At 41.6% G+C, this 17,320-nt stretch overlaps 1 pseudogene; it reads right to left on the bottom strand.

Annotated features, from left to right (window-relative positions):
• Window positions 1-7,923: 7,923 nt before the first annotated feature.
• Window positions 7,924-14,855, bottom strand: LOC147001641 (uncharacterized; annotated as a pseudogene).
• Between the last annotated feature and the right edge of the window lie 2,465 nt (window positions 14,856-17,320).

The following is a 17,320-nucleotide window of genomic DNA, read 5'->3' as shown; positions in this document are numbered from 1 at the left end:
GACTGTAGATGATAGATGAGAGGCTTCATTCAATGTTTCAAAACATTTTTAATCTCACAGATGAGAACATAGGCAAAACCAAGGATTAGGTGATATATCTTTTAAATTGATTCTTACAACTACTGCATCATCATGTCACTCTGTTGGGTTGGTTATTTATCTTGGTGCATTGGATGTGGCTGTGTACTGTGCAGTGGTATCTTTTTCAAATATAAAAGCTGAAAGACTTCTTCAATACAATCTACAGCTACAAAAACCTCCAGCAAAGTGACTGGAGGCTCAGTGGTGGAGCATTTGCCTGCCTAACATGTACAAGTCCCCAGACTCTAGCCTCACTCACACAAGCCAACAACAAATGAACCATACAAATACACAGCATTGGGCTGTAGAAGGAGACAGTAAACTTAAATAGTTTACTGTCACAGAAATGGTAGTTAAGCACCTCAGGTAACTATCACTGTCATGAGATCCAAAGCACACAAAGATAATAATCAAAATATGTTTCTGAATGCAGTTTAATGTTTGTTATCATATTAACCAACAAGAAATATACAAATTTGGTAGATACCAGGGAACTCAATACATGTTCATCTCTTTCCTTCACTCTAACAAAAGAATTAGGACCAAAAAAATAAAAGTAATAAAATAAAAAAGAGAGAGAAAAGACATCGCCTTTTTTGTTGTTGTTGTTCCTCTGGGTCAGGCAAACTTAAAACTCACTATAAGCTGAGGATGAACTTCTGCTTCCCACATGTCTACTTGTAGAGTTCTGAGATTACAGACATGAGTCAACATACCTCCCTTACACAGTGCTAGGGATTGAAACAATGGCTTTGTAAATACTAGCTAGGTAAACACTCCACCAACGGTGCTACATCCCAACCTGTAAAATGCCACATTTTACATAAAAGAAAAGAAATGAAAAGGAAAGGAAAGGAAAGGAAAGGAAAGAAAAAAAAGAAAAGGCAGGTAAATTTCTAGATAGTAGGCAACAACTATATTACTAACATGAGACAAGAGTTGGTATCTTGTTTTATTACCAAAATTGTTGTTCCCCACTGAGAAAAAAAAAAAATTAAAGCTTGAAATAGTATGAAAAGTGAAGCCAGCTGACAAAAGTCTGGAGAAGAAAGTGTCTGGTTTTGAATCAGGAAAAAGCCCACTCAGTTAGAGCCCCCCCCCCCCCGGGTCAGCTTGGGTAAAGGAGACTTGGGTGCCTGGAGGAAGAAAAGGCCCAGGAGGTGTCTTCCTGCAGACTTCCAGGATAACAGAAAAGAAACGCCTGGATTCCAGTCAGCTTTGCTGAGTTCTTGGAGAGGACCTTCTTGCCTGCAAAGGAAAAGGTGAAACCTGAAGATACAGCTCCAAGTGACAATGGTTGCTCTGAGGCTATGATAGCTGATGAAGAATTATGTTCCTCTTAAAGGCAATAAGAAAGGAACGGAAGAAGAAAGAAGACTCAGATACTCACAAAAGACTACCACTTACTTTCCTCCTGCTTCGTTCTGAATATTGTCCAAAGATCAAGAGTGAATCCCCCGGCTTGTCAACTGGGAATGTATCAAGGAAATTGGGTGGGATGTGGTCTGAGCAGACAGCCCAGGACAGACCACCATGTAAAGAGAGGCAGCTTAACTAAAGGAAGTATGAGCTACAGGATATTGCATGCCTTGCAGAGGGCAGAGGTGATGCAAGGAAGAAGGGCCTTGGTGGGCCAGGAGGCTCAATGAAGAATGAATAGATGAAGAGGAGGAGGAAGAGGTGAAGGAGGAGGTAGAAGAAGAAAAAGGAGTAGGAGTATGAGGGGGAGGGGAGAAGGAGGAGGAGGAGGGGAGGGGGAGAAGGAGAAGAAGAAGAAAGTGGAGAAGGATAAGAAAAAGAGGAAAGAGGAGGAGAAAAAGAAGAAGGAGGAGAAGGGGGAGGAGGAGAGGCAGGAAAGAGGAGGAGGAAGAGGAGGAGAGGAAGAGGACAGAGGGGAGGAGGAAGAGGAGAAGAGGAGGAGGACAGAGGGGGAGGAGGAGGAGGAGGAGGAGGACGAGGAGGAGGAGGAGGAGGAGAAGGAGGAGGAAATGAGGCAGAGGAAAACCAAATGGTTAGTCTGTGATTCCCATGGAACTTGTGGAGGCCCAGTTACTTATTTCATTACAAATGTGAAACTTAAGTACAGCTTAACACTGGCTTCTGTATAAATATCATACAGTCTTTTGTTTTGTATATGATCGCTACCTACTTCAAGGCTCAGGAAACAGTATTGAAGAAGCTATGGAAAGAGTGAGTGTAAAAACCTGAAGAATGGAGAGGAAAACTGTGAGAGGCTGGCCTCTGAACACACCATGGCTGTTACACACACACATTCACAGCAGCTGTGTTTACCAGTGCAAGCCCTTCACAATATCCAGAGAGTTAAACTTTCCATTGTGGAGGGGGAGGGATTCTCAATACCCCAACACCTCCCCTTGATGAATTGCTAAAGGCAACTGATAACTGCTAAAGGACAGAGAGCTACTTTTCTTTGAGAAAGGTAGCAATTGGCAGATTTCCCACACCCCTGTGTATGACCCAGCAGGCATGCACTTATACAGGCAGCACCAGTTGGACTTAGTGGGTTATTTTAAGAAACAACATGAAGTTGGGAAGGATGGAGGAGACTTGTTGAGGGAAGAGTGGTAGTCAAAGGGTATGGAAGACCAGTTGGGGGCAGGAGGTGATAGTGGTACGGCTAGAGGGCGTGTCTAAGGAATGACTATAACTGAGATATATTGTATACACGTTTGAAGGTTTTTTATTGTATGTTATCAGGATGTAGCTCAGTAGTGGGTGCTTTTAGTGCTAACTTAATATTTACAAAGTCCTGAGTTCAATCCCTAGTACTGTGGTAGACAAAGAAGTTTTTTATACATTCTGTAGCTCCCCCATACCCCCAGGGTTTATTTGTTCGTTTGTTTGTTTGAAACATAGTTTCTGTGTCATCAAGCTATGCTTAAACTCACACAGATCCACCTGCTTCTGTCTCCTTGGTGATGGATTAATGGTGTACTCCACCACGATCTGTAAGCTGTAGGTTTTTGGAGGACTACTATATACTTAGATTTTTAAAGTTTTGATGTTGATGTGTTCATAAATACTTAGTAGTTTCTTTAATATCTTCCATTTGGTAACACAGCCAACTTCATAGGCATTCATACTACTAGTATCTCCTTTTTAAGGATGTTTGTAATAAAATTGTGAACAATAAAATATAAAAAAAAATGACTAGAGCCCATCATGAATAATTTACATAGTAGTTTATAAATACAAATGGAAATGTTAGGTATTACATCACCACTTTTCTTTGCATCCTCCATTCTTTCCCCTTGCTCTGTTACTCCTTTATATAAGCTCATAGAAGTAAGAAAGAGAAGGAAGGAAGGAGGGAGGGAGGGAGGGGAGGGGAGGGAGGGAGGGAGGGAGGGGAGGGAGGGAGGGAGGGAGGGAAGCATAGTGGGGAGGGAAAGAAAGAGGGAGAGAGGGATGGAGGGATGGATGGAGGAAGAGATGGAGGTAAATGGAAGGAGGGAAGGGAAAGGGGAAACCCAAATACACTGTCATAACAAAAGAATTATTCAGGGTCTCATGGTATCAACACTGTTCTCACAATAACATATTCATTTTGAAACCGTCTAAACATGCTTTCAAACATTGTTATACAAGTGTCTCATCATTTCCCTCTGATCTTTAAAGCCACCAAGAACTGCCAGATTTCCCTTACATTCTAACATACTGTTCAACCCAAAACATATCAACTCGGTGGAAGTGAAAACAAAAACCATCGCCCAAGTTCTGCAAGAGACCCAGTTTAAAGAAAGGGTAATTCAAAATCCCTGATACTTATTCAATCTTCAGAAATCATTTGAAAGGGTTGGAAGGATCAGGGGTTCAAGGCCTTTGAGAGACATTCCCTCAATTATGCCAAAGGAATAAAAAATACTTGCACCTTTGTGCCTATGTCACCCAGAACTAAAAGTGTCTCACTTAGATCCCCTGAGTGGCAGCTGTCACTCAGTTGATATCCGAATTCTCTATGGGACTTACAGGAGAGGGTGTCATCATGGTACCCTCTGGGTTTGTTATGTATATGAAGAGAACATCTACTTCATCCCTCACCAGTACTGTGAAAATGTCCCGGAGAACACATGGTGTGCCATATCTGAACAGGTTGCCTGATCCACATAGTCTTCTTAGATCGCATTCGCCTGTCCATACTTTACCAAAACAAAGCCTGACACAGAGTGTGTAGAACATAAGAAAAAGAACAGTACACAGAATTAAACCGGAGAGAGAAACAGAGAAAGTGGGCAGAATGACACAGGCACACATTTACAAAGCACCTGCCTTGCTCTTGGAACAGACACGAGTCAGATATGATTGACCAGAGCAGTGTTTCTCAACCTTTATAATTGCGACCCTTTAATTCAGTTCCTCATGACCCGAACCATAAAATTATTTCCACGGCTACATCTTAACTGTAATTTTGCTACCGTTATGAGTCTTAATGTAAATGTCTGATATGCAAGGTATCCTCTACAGGGGTTGTAACCCACAGGTTGAGAAAGAACCACTGACAACGTGCTTGACAAAGCTGAGGTGTTGAGTGCATTCTAAACACGTGATATGCGAAACATTAAAATTATGAAGCAGCAGAAACTCCAAGCTTACAGAAGCTTTTTAAGATCCTCCTGTTTAAAAAAGATTTTAAAAACGGTGATGTGTGGTACAGAAAACATTTTCAAATGAATGTGATGGCCGTGCTGCTAAAACCTGCATTCTAGAAGCTGAAATAAAAATGGTCACTATTTCTAAGCTCCCCTGGGCTAACACCACCTCTCAGTCTCTCTCTTGCTGTCTCTCTGTCTCTGCCTGTCTCTGCCTGTCTCTCTCTCTCTCTGTCTCTCTATCTCTATCTCTCTCTCTCTCACACACACACACACACACACACACATACACACACAGAGACACACAAATGCACTTACTTCACACTCTGGGGCTTTTAATTTTAGGAATGAGGATGTAGTTTGGGTTATTTGGGTTATTTTTATAAGGAGATGGGGTCTGTTATGTTCTTCCCACCTAATCCCTAGCCTCAAACCATCCTCCTGCCTCAGTTTCCTGAGTAGCTGAATCTACAGCACACACCACCACGTTTGGGCATTTCAGACAGACGAGAGTACTGTTCAACCTAGGGCTTTCTTTGCAAACATTTATTTTTATTTTTGTTTTGCTTTGCTTTCTAAGATAGGGTTGAGCTTCATAGTCCTGAATCTGGATCAGTCAGACCTTGACATTGCTGGTGAACATTGTTTTTCCCAATATGTATTTTGCCAATTTGTCCTATTGGCTATGCCCTTTGTCTTATAGAAGCTTTTCAGTTTCTTGTGGCCCATTTATAAATTTTTAATGTTAGAACCTGAGCTATTGGAATTCTGTTTATGATATTTATCCCCATTCCCATGAGATTGAGGCTCTTCCCTGCTTTCTCTTCAGTTAGATTCAGTGTATCTGGTTTTATGTTGAGTTCTTTAATCTACCTGGCCTTGAGTATTGTGCCAGGTGACAAATATGCATCTACTTTCATTTTTCTACATACTTACTGCAAGTTAGACGAGCATCATTTATTGAAGATGTTTCTTTTTGGATTGTATATTTTTGAATTTGTAGGAGATCAAATGTCCGAAAATCTAGTTTAATTTCTGAGTCTTCAATTCATTTTTTTTCTATTTTAAAACACTAATCTTACATTTCAAATGTTAGCCATTTTTCCGGTTTTCTGCCTAGAACCCCCTTAACTCATTCCCCTTCCAACTGCTTCTATGAGGGTGCTCCTCCATACAACCACACAGAACTCTCTTGCTACCCTGGCATTGCCCTAGACTGGGGCCTTGAGCCTTTAAAGGACCAAGGGCCTTTCCTCCCATTGATGTCCAACAAGGCTGTCATCTGGCACACATGTGCCTAGAGTCATGGGTCACTACATGTGTGATTGGAAGATTAGTCCCTGGGAGTTCTAGGGTATATGGTTGGTTGATATTATTGTTGTTCCTACGGTTGCAAACCCCTATAGCTCATTCAGTCCTTTCTCCAACTCTTCCACTGGGGACTCTATGCTCATTCCAAAGAGGGGTTGTAAAAATGTGCCTTGGTATTTGTCACTCTCAGGTGGAGCCTCTGAGGAGACAGCTATAGCAGGCTCCTGTCAGAAAGCACTTATTGGCATCTTCCATAGTGTGTGGGTTTGGTATCTGAATGTGGGATGGATCACCAGGTGGGGAAGGCTCAGGATGGCCTTTCACTTGCTTAGTTAGTCACCGCAAGATATTTTCTATTGTTTGTCACTCTTGAGAATGGTGTCATTTCCCTAATTTCTTTCTCAGCCTGTTTATCATTTTTGAATAAAGGAAGGATACTGATTTCATTGAGTTAGTTTTATATCCAGCCAATTTGCTGAAGTTGTATATCAGGTTTAGAAATTCTCTGCTGGTCAGAGCTTCTAAACCACTGATTGGGTGCTGACCCTGTGATTGAATTATGGGAAGATACTACTAAGGATGCCAACAAGAGATTGCTGACAGGAGCCTGATATAGCTGTCTACTGAGAGGCTCTACCAGTGCCTGACCAACACAGCAGTAGATGCTCACAGCCATCCATTGGTCAGAATATGGGGATCCCCAGTGAAAGAGCTAGAGAAAGGACCTATGGAGTTGAAGGGTTTGCAGCCCCATAGGAGGAAAAACAATATGAACTAACCAGTAGCTCCAGAGATCCCTGAGACTAATCCACCAACCAAAGAAATCTCATGGTAGAACTCATGGCTCTAGCTAAATATGTAGTAGAGGAACGCCTGGTCGGTCATCACTGGGAGGAGATCCTTGGTCCTGGGAAGGTTCTTTGCCCCAGTAGAGGGGTATGCCAAGGCCAGGAAGAGGGAGTGCGTGGGTTGGGGATCAGGGGTTGGGGGTAGAAAAAAGGGGATCTTCAGAGGGGAAACTAGGAAAGGGTTTAACATATGAAATGTAAGTAAAGAAAATATCAAAGTAAAAGGCATTTGTTAGGACTTTATAAGCTGATACCTAATTACAATCTTCATCATTTTTGAATGATGTCTTTGGGCAGACACAGGTGAATCATAAAGTAATAAAATGAACATTGAAGAAACTCCACAGAAACCTGCCCCCCAAAATTTTGGAATTTATTATCTCTACTTGCATTTACCAGTGACTGTATATTTGAAGGAAAGCAGAAGCATACACTGTTGTGTTTTCTGACAGCTTTTTATTCCCTTAGACTCTACTTTGACTTAATGAGAGCTATTACAGAAATACTGATGTATTTGCCATTAATGTGTTCAACACCGTCATCCACATTATTTTCACAGTAGCTAAATATTTCACAACAAGAATGCAGCATGGGTAAGTTTTCCAACATTAAGTTCCTATCCAGCGAGTTTGACACACTCTCCACACTGAATGTATGATGGACTTTGTAGTTCAGTCTGTCTGGGAAGAAACTATGGGGCCCAAGTCCCATGAAGAATGCAGAGATCCATCTGGGACTAATATCTGTGGAATTTCATGATCACCCCTGAATAATAAGTTTCTTAAAAGTGAAGAGTTGGAGATCACTGTATTAGTCATAAGAATAAATGCAATGAACTCAATTGTAACTCAAAGCTGACAGTCAATATGTACTATGTATAGCCTTATCAAAATATCAAATTAATTACAAGAACAAATAAACAACCAATATATAACAAAACTTTGAATGAAAACATGAAAAACCAAATAACTAAACTAATCAAAACTCAAATCAAAATCAAACCACAAAAATTGTGTAACACAAAATTTTTGTCTGCACGTTTTGTAGCACAGACTTACATCCTATGGCTGTTTGGCAACTAAATAGAAAAGCAGTTACTGGAGGTAGCAATCTTTGCAGGAGAAATTTAAGCAAGACTCTCCTTTTAGAGTGTGGGTCTGAAGGATATGGCCTCCCAAGTCAAAACAGAAAAGATGTTGTAGACTTGCGTCCCAGTTTATACAATTTGGTTGACTGATCTCCATGTAATTATTCATGATAACCCATCAGGAAAAGATAAATTTGCACTCAGAGTCTTCATGGATGCCCAGTAGCAGTTGATGAGCCCCAGCACTTCTCTGAGTCCTTTAAATGTGCACTCTTCCTGGGCCAGAGGCTAGATGAAATTAAGGCCTGTTCATACCAAAGAAACCAAAATAAAGGAAGAGCATACAGCCCATTACAGCCATGGTTATTAGGGATGAGAGGCAATAGTGGTGTATTTTAGGTGCACTCTCAGTGCTCCTCCTCCAGCACTTCTCTTTGAGGGAGATCGTGGTCTGTGCCATGTTCCGGTGTCTGTTGGAGTATTTCACACTTAGGGAAGGAAGAAACAAAGGCCTGGTAAGCATTTGTCAATTCAGCTGTCCCTCCCAGAACAGCTGTATTCAGCTGGACAAAACAACATGACATATCAGCTGAGATCATTCCGTGCATCCCAATTGTCATAGAGCACCTGAGCTTGAAATTATTTCTCACCATTTAAAAACTGCTAGAAACTGAACTGTCAACTACACATTATACTGGAGTTTTAAAAAACACCACATTTCCCCAGTTGTGCATATTTATTATATTGAGTAATAACATTGTAGCAATGTCTGAATGTGAGTTCAAGAGAGATGTGTGCAACCTTGAAAACCATGTGGATCCTTATGGGGTGGGAGCATGCCCTGAACTGAAGTGAAGGCTATGATTTTTTCTCCAGTGCAGGAACCTCACAGGGTTCCTCTTGTCAATCCCTCTATCTGCAAATAACCATAGAAACCATACAACACAAAACCCATGGGTACTTCATAGATCCTAGAACCTGCAAAAGTTTGCTAAATAAATATATTCACAAGGCTAGGTAATGAACCTTAAAAGTGATGGTCATGAAGAAACAGAACAACACCCCTGTACATCTATGATTATTGTAGGGCACACCCTCAAACACACATAATATTTGTGTTTTGCAATACAAGCATATTGTATTACTGTGACCTATTTAGTTTCCCGGTTAATACTAATATAAAAATCTCCCAGGATACTTTGGAGGCCTAAAAGAAGCAAATCTTGAATGGGAAAGGTACTTACTGGGCATAGCATATAGGCAGCTCATTCAGTGATATGCTTTCCACTCCTAAACTGGTCTGGGATTCAGGGTACTAGTCCTATTATCCAATCTGACTCAGTAAGTTCCTAAGGCTGTGTAGAATAGGTTTGTTTCCCAGCCTAGGGTCACATGTTGGTGGTGGACCAGCCTCTTGTTCTTGTTCACTGTTTCAGACTTGTCCCAAAGTAAACAGTTTCTTCCAATAGGATCCTCCCTTTTCCATCACCTGACTGACTTGGTGTCCAATGGTATGAGCCCAGAGTAATATGAACTATCTATAACTAGGATCCAAACGAACCATTTTCTCCCCAGAATGTGATTGTGTCAGGTCTATTTTGAGTAAGATATGGCTGACTAGTTAAAGGACATATGCTTGCATGGATTATCTCACACTGAGTTCATGGAAGGGCTACAGCACACAGTATCTTTCTGTTCTTCAGCAGATGGACATCAGGATAGCTTCTCCTTCAGGGCTGCTCTGAGGACCACTACAACCCTGAGCACCCTAGACTCTGTGGATATCTCCTCCCTGTTCTGGAAGCACTGGGTCAAAGAGGACTTCTTTCCCACTTTCTGAACATGGCTTCCAACAAACATACTCAATTTTATACTACCAGAACTGTCTCAAGGTCCTCATTTCTCCCAAACTCCACTGAGGCTGATTTTAACTCTGAGAAAATGATTTTGAAGAAAAGTCATGCTGAATGCTACACAGATAAGATAGCGTGAGGACTTTAGATTATCTAGACCCTCAATGGGCTCCTGAAACAGGCCTGGTTTTGCTCCACAGCTATGGGAATTCTGCTGGATGCAAGTTCAGCTCCAAGCAACTCAATCTCTCAATGAGTAAAATCCAAGAGAAACTACAAGGCAAAGCTTTACTGAGCAGAGATAGCAGGAAATGTAATGGTGGCAAGAAATGAGGAAAACAACCTGGAATGCTTAGAAGACACATTGAGCCACCTGACCTTCAGGTGGTCCTTCACAATTCACCAAGAGCAGAAAAGGGACATAAACACATAGATTTTATACAGCAACCTCCTCCTTCCCTCCATATACCATATCTCTTTTATTTGCTCTAAAGATTTCAATTAGAATCAAAAGTTTTGTCTCTAGTCAGTTAAATTCTGACCCTAAAATAATTTTTGTGTTCTTTTTTATTTGGGAGTTAGGTGAGCATGCAGAATAATTGGACTGCTGTATTTGATATTTCATAGGTGCAAACTAAAAACTCAGAGTGCATTTCTCATGAAATTTGGTCTCTAGAGACACACACAGCTGCATTTATGCACAATCACACATGAACTCACAAACACATACACACATATTTGTATATACAAGAACCCATATCACAAACACAAGATTCCCTAGTATTACACAAACACACAACTTTAGTATAAACAAGCTCAGCCCCAGGTGGTCCAAACACACACAGACAAACACACACACCACACACAAGACACACAAACATACACACCACACAATACACACACAGGGACACACAAACACAAATCAATGAAAATGTTACTCTCTCCCAGCACATTTCCTGTTGCATGAACACCTTCTAGGACCTCTGATGTGTATATGTATAAGGTTCTTAGAGTCAGGCAGTCTTTGCCGCCACCCTCATCTGTAATTAACTCCTCTTCAGAAAGTTTTTTATCCAGATACTTGCTGGTCCTACAAGGAAGTTACAAGCTCTGCACAGATAACCTGGACAACCCAGTACCAAATTCCCAAGAAAGAGATTCCTAAGAAAAGCCTCCAGCAAGCCCCATGTTGACTCTCTGTGTAGGTATTGCTTCACTATACCTACACAGGATCCTTGGTAGCATCAGAGGAAGACAGTGACTTTTGGTCACTACCCAGGAACTTTTGAACCTATTACAGTTCATGTGATCTTAAATCTTCCTCAATATCAGTCAGAAAAAAGCTGATGAAATGACATGCTGTGACATTTCTTAAATGCAGTGCTGTGCCAATTATGAGGGAGAATCTATCCTGAAACAAAGCCATGCCCACGATATAGTTAGCAAAAACCATGTTAGCTGAGGGATGAGCTGTAGGATTCTGTGCATGTTCATGGTGGAGCCAATAAGACAAACCGATATCTCCCAGGGAGATAACTCTATGCAGGGAAAGTAAAGAAATCTAAAACTTATTTTTAAAATAGCTGTATTGATTATCAGTTTGTTGATATAAATAAGAGAGGGAATGCCTCCTGATAGTGGACAAGAGATGCCAAGACTACTGGACAGAACAAAACAGGAAATGTCACGTTTATTGAGAGTCCAAGGCTCAAAGAAGTAATATAGAGAATGAGTGGACAATCCAGATGTCATTGAAGGGCCTCCCAACACACGGAGAGAGACACAAATCAGGAAAACCATGTATACACAAAAAGAAACACACAGACACACAGTCACAGACACAGACACACACACAAGCACACACAGACTTATTCACATAAAATCATAATTGAGCAGAAAACAATGAGGTATCTATTGTGCCAAACTTGCAGTTTCCTGAACCAGGCTACCTCTACAGAGAGGCCTGTAGATGATCACATAAACAAACACTTGGAGGAGACATAGGTGAGTGCCTGGAGAAGTTGGTGGACTGTTACATTGGATTGTCTATGTTTATGGTTATACATGAGGGCAATCGGCCTCTAATATATATTTTCCTACCTGCTGCTCCTTGGCACTTGGGACACAGATGTTCTTGCTGGACTCCTCACAGAACCTCTTTTCTTCCCCACAGGACACTTGTGTTCCAGCCTGCTCCACCAGCAGCTTTCTGTTCTCATTCAGTAATATCCTTACTTTTTCATTGAGTTGAGTGCACTCACGAAAGAGGTGTTGCTCCTTGATGCTGATCCACAAAGCAAAATTGGATGATTCCCAGCCAGATTCCATTTGCTTACCCCTCCTCCAAGTCCCATGATCCCTGCAAGAGCCCTGATCCCCAGACAGCCCCAGAAGAGTCCACACTATACATAGCAGCACCAAACAGAGGCAAGTGAAATCAAGATACCAGTCATATTCCACAGGACTCAACAAACTTCTGAAAACCCTGACACCAAGAATGCTCCCTATACATCACAGAAGAGGAAATGTTCCTCATGGTTGATTATAGGTCTGTGGTACCAAAAAAACCTTCAGCAGGTAGAGGGCTTACCCCTCTGAGAGAGTTGAGAAGACCCAACAGGTGTACACTCTTTCCATTTTTGTCAGGAATCCTACATCTTTTAATCTGCGGTCAGAATACTAGAGGTTCAGGGTTCCTGGATATTCCAGCACGGTGGAAAAGTTTTCTATGTAGAGGATCTTGAATTTGGAAGAATAAAGATTGGAGGGTCTTGGACACTCTTCACACTTAGGACAACTGAGTCCAAGAGGTACAAATCCAAGACCCTAGCCTCGGGCAGGGTTCCTGGATAAAAAACACATAGCATGGATCCAGAGCCCTTGCTTTTGTTCAAAGTCCTAAAAGGACAGAAGCATTCCCTGCCTAGTTGTGGAGGTCTCAGTTGTGGAATTGACTCACCTGTGAGAATAGTTATCCTCGATCAGTTCCTCGGAGTAGTCCATGGAACCCTTTATGGACTTGGTCATTTTCTCCATATCCACCATTGTCTTCTCATGTTGTGATTTAATGATGTTGAATTCAGTGTTCATCCTGTGTTAGGGCATGGCCCAAGAAGCAAATAATCTGCTGAATTAAGGATTCAATAATCATGTGCAAACAGGCTACCCAAACCAAGTGCATGCCACATCCTGGCTCATTCAAACTGGGTTCACTTGATGCTAATTAAACTTACTATCCTGAGCAGAGCACAGCAGAGCCAGTGGACCAAATGGAGGTAGCTGACCTTCAAGAGCTTCCAGGGCAAGCATGAAGGAATAGACTACTTCTATAACAATTTTCCACTACAATATGCCACAGGCATGGGCCCAGAAGATATCTGTAATGGCTTTCCTCTTATTTTTAAGGCAGGGATTCTCATTCCTTTGTTTGGTTCCTGTTGTTATGGGAATTCCCAGAGGACACCACTAGTATTTACAGGACAAAGGCTTTATCATACCTCCTCCCCCAGGGGATTCTTGTGTGACAGCAAGGAAACACCAGGAGCAAACTTCCCTGGTGATCACTTTGGGCCTCTATGGACTCAACACTATCAGGACCTGCAAACTGTGCATCACACAAGTCCTCAGACCCCATCAAAGGTCCCAGAGCCCCAGTCCTGAACAAAACACACACAACTACATTCACACACACAGACACAATTAGAATGCCAAATAAATCCAGGGAGGTGCCATCTCTCAGAATATAATGAACAATATCAGAGTAAAGCCATGATAGCCTGCAGGCATTGCATTCACACAATGAGAGGCAGCAAGTTTGAGCAGGTTCTTTCAGCTCTTTACAACAAGAATCAGATTGCAAGCACCCCAAGGTCAAGTACAAAAGAAGATGATAATAAACACACAGCACCTTGTTTATCCAACAATGAAACACCTGTCAGGGTTACTTAATGGAATGATGGGAGATGACACACTCCATTCATGGAAGGAAATTGGGTTAACAGATGGCACAATACAGTCAACAGGGTACTGGGCATAATTACTACCTGTAGTTCAAATCTTCACACTTGTAAAGTTCCAGGACTCCACACATTTCCTCCATGTCATTGCTGATCTTCCTCATATACAATTTCAGTTCTTCTACTTCATTTATATTTGATGTCTGATTAGTGATGTTGGAATTTTCAGATGAAGCAGACCCTGGAGAATGAAAAACAAAAATGAATTTGCATACTTGATGGCCCAGGGGCAGGGGAGACCATTCTGAGTCCCAAGGAGAAGATTGAGGGAGAGAAAAGGTAAAGACAGGGTGAATCCCTAAAAGAGCAGAAAAGCTCTCTTCCAGCTGGCTTGCCAAGCTATGTTCTTCTTCCTAACCATCAGTATCAGACATATGCCACACTCCCTATTCCAGGCCCCCTTGCCCTGAAATCTATAAGATGCCTCAGAAATAAAGATACAGGGAACATTGTCAGGTCATATCAGATGTGATGCAGGGAAATCCTGAAGTTCATCGTGCTTAGCACTATTAAGCCCTAATTAATTGTGTGTCTTCAAATCCAAAGTGTCTGAGACCTCACCACATGACATGACCAGGGGAGCATCCTTCTCTGTTCTTTTCTTCAGAGACTCATGTAACCTACAGTAATCTGGAAGATGAAGTGCTTCAACTCCCTTCCATGAAAGGAATAACACACTGTTATTCTCATAGTGCCCACTCCTGGCATTCTTTGTCACTCACAATGAAATTAAATAGCTCCCAGAAAAGTAGCTGCAGGTTTGTCAATTCCTGGCTCTGTCAAACCAATCATCAGAAATTCTTGACTCTTTGTCTGACATTGACAAAGTCCAAGGCTTCAGCTTGTAAGACCTACTCCTGGAAGGCCCAGCTCAAGCCTAAATCTACCAGGAAGTTCCCCAACTCTGCCTAGGACTCACTGTGCCTTCTCCAGAATGATTTCCTTCTTCCTTTTTTAAGAGAGAGGATTTCCTCTTCCTTCTGTGTTGGTCTGGTCTCTCCTTCATCGCCATTCTCTTTCTGACATAGCCTGAACAGCCAGGAAAACATCCCTGTTGCTGAACCCAGAGCAAACGAAGGGATGACTCACAGGCAGTTGCTGTTACCACAACACAGAGATGACATCACAGAAGATTCTAGTTCTCTCCTAGATACAAGAGATTGTCCAAGGAAGGCATTACTGACGATGTCACTAGGAACTGCCAGGACCTACCTGCTAACTCGTTCTCCCCAACCTGGTCCTTTTCTGCGGTGCCTTTCCTGGAGCCCCTCATGGACCCATGGGATACCCTTTGAAACACCTCCTTCCAAAGCTAGAGAATTCAAAGTGCTTCATTAGAAGTCATGTGCTTTTGATGGGGAATGTTGGTTAGGACTCTGACATGCTTAAGAGATTTTTGTTAGCACCCAAACCTCTAGGGACTGTGGATGTCGTAGATTTTTCACAAAAATAAGTATACCACCTGAGTCAATTCCTGTGACATACACTCCAATTTCCCAAGGTTTTCCTGTCTCACAGAGGCAAATGTCATTCTCCTATATATTTAATTGTATAAAACCTGGATAATATTTTCAAACTGTGCATTCCTTGATAGTGGGCATTCTTTTCATATATATCCATGTGTTTCACAAAATCTCTGGTTTACAATCCTATCTTTTACAAGGAAAACTCCCTTTTCTTTGAAACATAGGGGATCATCTACAGGGCAGGAATAAATAGTAAACTTGCTGTCCCATCTTCAAAACATTATCTTGCACATGCTCCTGTTCTCATATACAACCAGACAATTTAAGTGGGCATTAGAGAGCAAAGGTCATCCTGGACTGTACATTACTACATTGTAGCCTCATAGCCATTACTTCTCCTGAATTGTGACATTGAGCAATGAGGAGGTTGCAGGTTGTACCATGATACTGTTCTCACAGCAAATATCAGACTCATGAGGTAGGGCAGGGAGTGCAATGGCCTGAGTTGTGATGAAACCTCAATTTTAATTGTCTGTAAGTTCAGGATGCTGTCCCTTTGGCATTATCATCTCTGGCTTCTGTGTTCCGATGCTGGGTTTGCTGAATCTGTGCTGTAATACCCCTAACCTCAGAGATATAAGAGTGAAAAATCATGTATGTCTTCTTTGGGAAACCATCTGAATTTCACTGCCATCTTGAGCCAAACAATATCAATATGCAGAGTTCAGAAATCAAGGGGAGATAGGTGATGCCTTCAAAATACAGGTCTTTTTCTTCCAATTAGTGCTCATATTTTTTCCAATGTGATTTTTCCTTTTCTCTTTCACTAAGGGTGGCTTGTGTGTTTGCTGGCCTAAAGGGTCCTGGATTCACCTACAAGGCGCTTACCCTATACAGACTCAGTTTTACCAAGAAAAGGATTGTTGCAGAATCAGGCCCTGGCAGCCAGAAGGTCAGCTACACTGTCTTAGGTCCAGCTGAACTGGTATAGGAGTGAAGACCTGAGCTATCTGGGAAAAGGAAGCAGCATGCAGTGTCACACAGCTCTCTCTGATGCAACTGCTAGAACTGGAATAGGGATGTTTGTTTGTTTGTTTATTATAAATACATACAAAAATTAGCCAGAGTTGGGACATGCCTGTAATTCCAGCACTCAGAAGGGTTTTTAAAAAATTGTTGTTAGTATTCCTGTTGTTTCTATTGTTTTTGTTTTGATCTCTTCCAGCTATTTGCACCCAGAAAATTAAGTCCATGCTCTCTACAGTTCTATTATTCACGTTAATCAGTGATTTTATTGTTAGCAAACACTCGTCAGATGATCTCATTACTCACTTTCAAATAAGGAAAACAGTCATACAGACATTAGTTCACTTGTATGGTCTCACATAACCAACTCATCATGACTATAGAGTGGCATCCCAATCTTTGGAATACCCCAGCTCCTATTTTTGAGATGACAGGCCTCTGTGGAAGACTCCATTAGCTGGCTGAATGCCTGGAATGGCTGCAGCCTGAATGCCAAGACTGCCCCTCCAGTATCTCTGAAGCCTGAGGCAGATTTCAGCCAACAACACAGGAACACTTGGCCACAGCTGGTTCAGGACTCTATTTTGGATGAGCCCTGAGACCTGGATGATCAGAGGTCTCTAGAATTCTGGTAAAGGTGAGCAGAAACACTTAGACTTGAGGAGAATAATGGATCTTTTGGATGCAAGTTTTTTTTTTAATTTATCTTTGCTATGTACATAGTTCATGTCAAAAACAAAGGCACCCTACTTTACAACACCTAGTCTCTCTGGGTGTTAAAGTGATTGCCTGTGTATACACACTAGAGTTACTAGAACAATACATTTTGTCCCATTTTGTTAAATAATTAAATATTTTTGTATTAATATCTTTTCATTTATTCACTTTACACTCTGCTTACTGCCCGGTGACACCCATTATCTTTCCCCATTTTCTGGGACTTCCTGCCGTTCTCTCTGTGAGGGAGTGAAATTAAGTTAATTAGCTTAATTTGGATACATATTAGCTTTATTTAGTGTTAT

The sequence above is a fragment of the Mus caroli genome, unplaced genomic scaffold (genome assembly GCF_978045245.1).
Source record: "Mus caroli unplaced genomic scaffold, Mus_caroli_1 scaffold_12, whole genome shotgun sequence".
NCBI classification, from domain to species: domain Eukaryota; kingdom Metazoa; phylum Chordata; class Mammalia; order Rodentia; family Muridae; genus Mus; species Mus caroli.
The sequence above is the reverse complement of the archived record's forward strand: the minus strand, read 5'-3'. Positions and strand labels throughout refer to the sequence as shown.